This window comes from Ambystoma mexicanum, chromosome 5q (assembly GCF_040938575.1).
Source record: "Ambystoma mexicanum isolate Mex_15411 chromosome 5q, UKY_AmexF1_1, whole genome shotgun sequence".
NCBI classification, from domain to species: Eukaryota; Metazoa; Chordata; class Amphibia; order Caudata; family Ambystomatidae; genus Ambystoma; species Ambystoma mexicanum.
Genome location: NC_090933.1, coordinates 1,126,221,875 through 1,126,228,478, shown reverse-complemented (window position 1 = coordinate 1,126,228,478; position 6,604 = coordinate 1,126,221,875). Strand labels below are relative to the sequence as shown.

At 42.5% G+C, this 6,604-nt stretch overlaps 1 pseudogene; it reads left to right on the top strand.

Moving 5' to 3' along the window:
• Window positions 1–4,095: 4,095 nt before the first annotated feature.
• On the top strand, window positions 4,096–5,701 carry LOC138497913 (dihydrolipoyl dehydrogenase, mitochondrial-like; annotated as a pseudogene).
• Window positions 5,702–6,604: the final 903 nt, after the last annotated feature.

Below are 6,604 nucleotides of genomic sequence, written 5' to 3'. Positions count from 1 at the left end.
TTATTTTCTCAGATTTTATTAGAGCAACTCAACTATAACGTCCATTTAACACAGTTTTTTCTGATATATATATTTACATAGCTGGAACAATACAAAGCACAGGCCTTGGTAAGCAAACCAATGACAAATTATCAAAAGTTAAGAACGATTTTGTACTTAAAAATGATCTTGATGCCATACCTTCCCCATTTGATCAATCACTACTTTTACAGTTTCTATAGACAGCCAACTGTGTTTGTATCTGTGTTGGGGTGTCTGACTGAGTCTGTGTGTGAGACAGTTTACCTGTGTGTGTGTGTGTGTGTGTGTGTGTGTGTGTGTGTGTGTGTGTGTTTGTAGGTGTGTGTGAGTATGTGTGTGTGTGTGAGACTAACTGGTTGTGTGTCTGTAGGCGCAAGTGAGTCCCTCTTTGTGGAAACGACCGGCTGCATGTCTGTTGGTGTGAATGAGTCTATGGGCCTCATTATGGGTGCTACCGGTAGGTTGCTGCCGGACCCGTAATAATTTACCAGTGCCTGACTTTCCAGCATCACCGACTCATTATGAGTCCGGCGGCACGGGTTGTCAGGCGCAGCAAAGTGTAATTCCCTATTCCCATAGAGTCCTATCGGACTCTAGCAGAGTGGGGACCGTTGCTAATGGTGCCGGTGCTTCCGTGAACAGTCTGCCTAATGGGCCGCTGTGCCCGGCAGGGTCAGATCTGTCAGGCACAGCGTCCACGGCAGGCAGACTCACTGGTGACTTACTGCTGTGTGTGCGTGTCAGTGAGTGTGTGAGTGAGTCGTTTGGCTTGGTGATGTAAGGAATACTACTGGGATGAATCATGAAAGTTATTTAGAATGACAATGCCAGCTTGTGAAAAGTCACCAAAGTGCTATGTTCAGGAATCTCCAAAGCACTATGGTTGTAGCTTCTTGAAAGTCATTTACAGTGACCGTACTGGTACTGACTCAGAGCTCCCACAAGAGTCCCGTTTTTTCTTAGAATTTTGGGACATGTACTTGTCATTTCCACATTGAGTGTAGGACCACAAATTCCTGAATTTCTAGACAAAAATGAAACTGGGTATCTTTCTTAAGAGGGGAACTGGGAGATTTATGGAGATTGTAGTTGCAGGTTCAAGTGACCATACTGACATAGATCGGTTATATGTGATATGGTCGAGGGAAAATTCAGCGAGCAAAAATACAGATTGTTTTTGCACTTTTCAACAAATTCATATGCAGGGGGAGACCCCCCCACAGGCACTCATACCCTCCTTACAATACATGTTTACCCTAACCCACCCTCCACATATATATGCATTGAAAAGTGAATGTTTTCATACAGCGTTTTCGGGTGCTGGATTTCTGTCAGCGACTTTATCACTGGACACCCATACATTGTGGAAAGTGATTCAGATTGAGAATACCGGCATAGCTTGTGGCATCAGCTTCATCAAAGTTGTTTACAGTGATTGTACTGGCATAGATTTTGGCAGTAGCTTGATGAAATAATGTACAGTATTCTTATCGCTGAAGTAGACTCTGCCACAACTTCAAGAAAGTGATTTACAGCGACCATACTGTTATACCCTGGTCTCAGCTTCAAACCAATGGGCCTCATTACAAGTGTGGCGGTCCGGCAACAAGGGTGCCAGTAAGCTCACTGGCACCCTTGTTTCTAGAGAGCCACACTACAAGTCTGCTTGCCGGGGCCACTGCGCCCAACAGGTCTAACCCTGCCGCGTGCAGCGGCCCCAGTAGGCCTATCCGCCACAGAAGCACCGGAACCGCTAGCAATGTTGCTGGTGCTTCCGTCTCCCCACTCTCATGGAAACCTATTGGAATGGAGACTTAAAAAATACAGCAGTAATGTCCCGGTGGCACCAGGAAGGCAGGCACCGTATTTGGTGTTACGGGGTTACCGCCAACCTCGTAATGAGGACCAATGACTTACAGTGGCAGTACCATTATAGATTGTTAACATAATTTCAGGAAAGTGATCTACAGTGACCAAAGTGTCATAGATTTGTGAAAGTGATTCTTGAAAGTGATTTAAGGTAATGATGCTAGCATAGATTGTGGTTCCAACATCAATGTGATTTGAACTGGGACTGCAGGCATTTATTTTGGGTGCAGCTTAATGAAGTGATTTACATGGCAATGCTGGCATATGTTGTGGACCCAGATATCAGCAAAATGTAGTAAATTGCTCCTGTATTATTGTTGGTGACCCCTACTAGATTTTTTCGTGTTACTCTAGATAAGGTAACACGCGCACCTCTGCATGTGCACCTTGGTCTGTGGAACTACAGTTCCCAGTTGTATTGTAGTCTGTAGAACTACAAATTCGCAATCCAGGCGCGAAGGCCCTGGCGCGAATAAGACAAGCCCGTCTGTGCTGGTCAGTGTAATGTAATTGTAGGCATAGATTCTCTGATCCTCTCACATTTTATTATTTGCATTCATATTTTTTAATACATGCATATATGGGCCTTAAAGAAGTATTACAGGCCAAAGAGCTTACCAGTGCGAAGCTGGATGCCAATTGTCTCCAGCCTGTGCACAATATGAATGTTTCTCTGACAGCTTGGCAACATGTTGTAACACTGCTCTCTGAGGTGCAATCTATGAGGCAGTGCTGCACTCTATTACAGCACGGTAGGGGGATTCTTCCTCCTTCCACTCTGATTAGCCTGTGCTCCTATGTAAATACGTGCTGTCCACAACAGGTGGAGGGTGCAATACATGAAATAGGGGGGAGGACACAGATAGGCAAAATATCCTTGGACATGGAAGCACGGATAATAATGGTATTATGCAGGGAGCGTATCCTGTGTATGACGATGTACCAGAGGCCTCAGACCCGAAGGCCCTGGCCCTATTGAGTACACATGGGAACGAGACCTTTGAGCCGGTGAAAATACCAGGAGGTAACTTAAAATGTCTATTACTTAATACTAGATCTCTTATTAAACATGCCCTGGAGGTGGCTAATTACATTGGGGAAAAAAATATTGTGTATGTGCTTTAACTGAAACTTGGGGCTACAGTGTGGCTGGTCCGATGATGGGCCTGGCAATTCCTGAAGATTAAAGTATTTTATGTCAGAATAGAGCAGAAGGCAGAGGAGGCAGGGTTACAATAATTCTTAAACTTGAGCTGAAAATCTATGATGTTAAGACTACTGTACTTCCGAATACAGAATTATTATTAGTTAAAAATGGCATTAACGCCGAGACCACCATCAATGTACATTTAGTATACAGTGCTCCAGTAACGGGGAAGGATTTTCTACTCCCTGACCTTAAACCTCATTCCAAAACAATTACTTCAGAGGCTCCAATGCCAGTGCTTGTGTCCGCAGTTCCGAAAATGTTATTAATAGACAATTTGCATGATACAACCAATCTACTTTTACGTACATGTCAGAAAACTCTGGACATTTTAGCCCCACAAAAGAAAAAATGCATCTCAGACTTGCATAACAGAAACAAATGGATTAAAATGGAGATCCAAACGTTGAAATCAGTTAAATTGAAACTGTTTTACAAATGGAGTAAAATCCATGACCCTCAAAATCTGATAAGCTATAGAACAGCATCTAAGGTCTATAAGACTACTATACTATTGGCAAAAAAGGAGATGTTTAATACGAGAATTTCTAAGGCAAGTTCTGAGAGTAAGGAATTGTTTAAGATCCTTAGAGAACAAGAAACTCTCAAGGGGCCAGACAAGGAAACCATCTGTAAAGATGATGACTGGTGTAATAAAATACAGGAAGCTATGATGGGGGAATAAGTTAACATTAAACAAGGAATTGAGGAGCAGAAGTTGCTGCATAATCAATCATTAGATGGTTCAGCAGGGCTTACGCATTTCAAGGCAGGCTCTCAGGAGGAGTTTAATTTCTCTCCGATTTCCAAACCAGAACTGCTAAAGGTCATTACGAAGCTTAAGAATTCCAGATGTAGTGGTGATCCCGGTTCATCAATGATTATTAAAACCTGTCCGACTCTACTTCTATCGGCTATTTCTAAATTTGTAAATGGCTCCTTTGCTGAAAACCTTGTTCCAAATAGTTTAAAAAAGGTGTGGATCTTGGCTGTGCTGGTGGTGGCTCTGTTCGGACAGGAGGTGAAAGTGTTCGCAATCAAGATGCAGTGCTGGAGCCGCGTGTATGTTGCCATAAATCCGAAAAGCTACATTGGACATGTGCCAAATGGACTTCCAAGAACTTCTGTCTCCTTACTGAGAACATACTCTCAGCAACCATTGGATGCTGATGTAATAGTAATTGGGTCTGGGCCAGGAGGATATGTTGCCGCCATCAAAGCAGCACAGCTGTGCTTTCAGACTGTCTGTGTGGAGAAGAATGAAACTCTCTGAGGAACATGTCTTAATGTTGGGTGCATTCCATCTAAGGCGTTGCTGAATAACTCCCATCTTTACCACTTAGCTCATGGGAAGGACTTGGCCAACCAGGGAATTGAAATCACTGGCCTTAATTTGAATCTTGAGAAGATGATGGAGCAGAAGAGTGGTGAAGTGAAGTCCCTAACAACTGGAATTGCGCACTTATTCAAACAAAACAAGGTAGTGCATGTCCAAGGTTACAGAAAGATAACCAACAATAACCAAGTTACAGCAACAAAGGCAGATGGCAGCTCACAGGTTGTCAAAACTAAGAACATCTTGATAGCTACAGGTTCAGAGGTTACACCGTTTCCTGGAATAGAGGTTGATGAAGAAACTATTGTATCATCCACTGGTGCCTTATCATTGAAGAAGGTACATGAAACAATGATTATCATTGGAGCAGGTGTTATTGGTGTGGAATTGGGTTCTGTGTGGCAGCGACTTGGTACTGAGATGACCGCAGTGGAGTTTTTTGGACATGTTGATGGAATGGGAATCGATATGGAGATTTCAAAGAACTTTCAGCGTATCCTACAGAAACAAGGCCTTAAATTTAAGCTAACTACTAAGGTGACTTCTGCAACAAAGAGGCCAGATGGAAAGATTGATGTTTCTATTGAAGCTGCTGCTGGTGGCAAGTCAGAAGTAATGACTTGTGATGTGCTGCTTGTTTATGTTTGCCGTCGTTCTTTCACTCAGAAACTTGGTCTTGAAGAGCTTGGCATAGAACTAGACAATCGGGGGAGAACTCCAATCAACAACATATTTCAAACCAAAATCCAAATATATATGCTATTGGTGATGCTGTTGCTAGACCAATGCTGGCTCATAAAGCTGAAGATGAAGGTATAATGTGCGTAGAAGGGATGGCTGGAGGTGCTGTGCATATGGACTACAATTGTGTGCCATCCGTGATTTACACTCACTCTGAAGTAGACTGGGTTGGCAAAACAGAGTAACAGTTGAAAGAAGAGGATACAGAGTACAAAGTTGGAAAGTTCCCCTTTGCTGCAAACAGTAGAGCCAAAACCAATGCGGACACTGATGGTTTATTCAAGATTTTGAGTCATAAAACAACAAACTCACAGCTGGGAGCCCACATCCTTGGATCGGGATCTGGGGAGATGATAAATTAAGCCGCTCTCGCTATGGAATATGAAGCATCTTGTGAAGATATAGCTAGAGTGTGCCATGCACATCCTACTGTATCAGATGCCTTGAGAGAAGCAAATCGGGCTGCATCCTTTGGCAAAGCAATCAACTTTTAGAAGATAATCATTTGTACATAGATGTCCAATGAAACAGTTTACCGACATTGTGGAATGAGCGAATGAGAATGTACGGGATTTAACATGTTTTTTGTCTTAAACTATTTAATAAACAACATTTTAAAAAGCAAAAACAAAAAAGAAAAAGGTGTGGATTTTACCTCTGTTAAAAAAATAAAAAAACTGGGTCTAGGTCCGTTGACAGCTACCAACTACAGACCAATTTCTAATACCCCGTTCTTGTTAAAGATACTAGATAGGGTTGCCTATACTCTAATCGCTGAATATCTAAACCACTTTCAGATTTTGAACAAATTCCTGTCTGGATTCAGACAGCAGCATGGTACAGAAACTGCTTTACTTGATTTGAAAGCTACGTTATTTGAGACCATGGATAGGGGCCAAGCATCCTTGCTGATGATCTTGGATCCTTCTGCAGCATTTGACCTGGTGGATCATTCTATACTGATCACCAGGTCGAGAAATGTGGCTAACTTTTCCAGGAATGCAGCACTTTGGATATCTTCATTTTTGAGTAAAGGCAATGCAGAGTGATAGATGGAGACGCGGAGGCAAAACCCTTTACTTTTCTATATGGGGTACCTCCAGGAGCTCGCATCTCGTTTTTTTGACACGTTGGAAAGTAATGACATTACTTACACAAACTATGCAGATGACGCGCAATGTGTCATCCCGCTTACGGGAAGACATGAGGAGGACGAGCGTAAAGTCAAACTAGTATATGACAAAATATAAATATGGAGGCTTCAAAACAGGTGGCTCTAAACAAAGATAAAACTGAATTAATGGTGGTTGGCTCATCGAACAAAATCCAAAAATTATGCCCACGCTATAACTGCTCTTACATCACAGTCTGCAATATTGAAGTTCAGAGCAAAGTTAAAACTCTGGGCGTTATTTTGGACTAAAACCTGA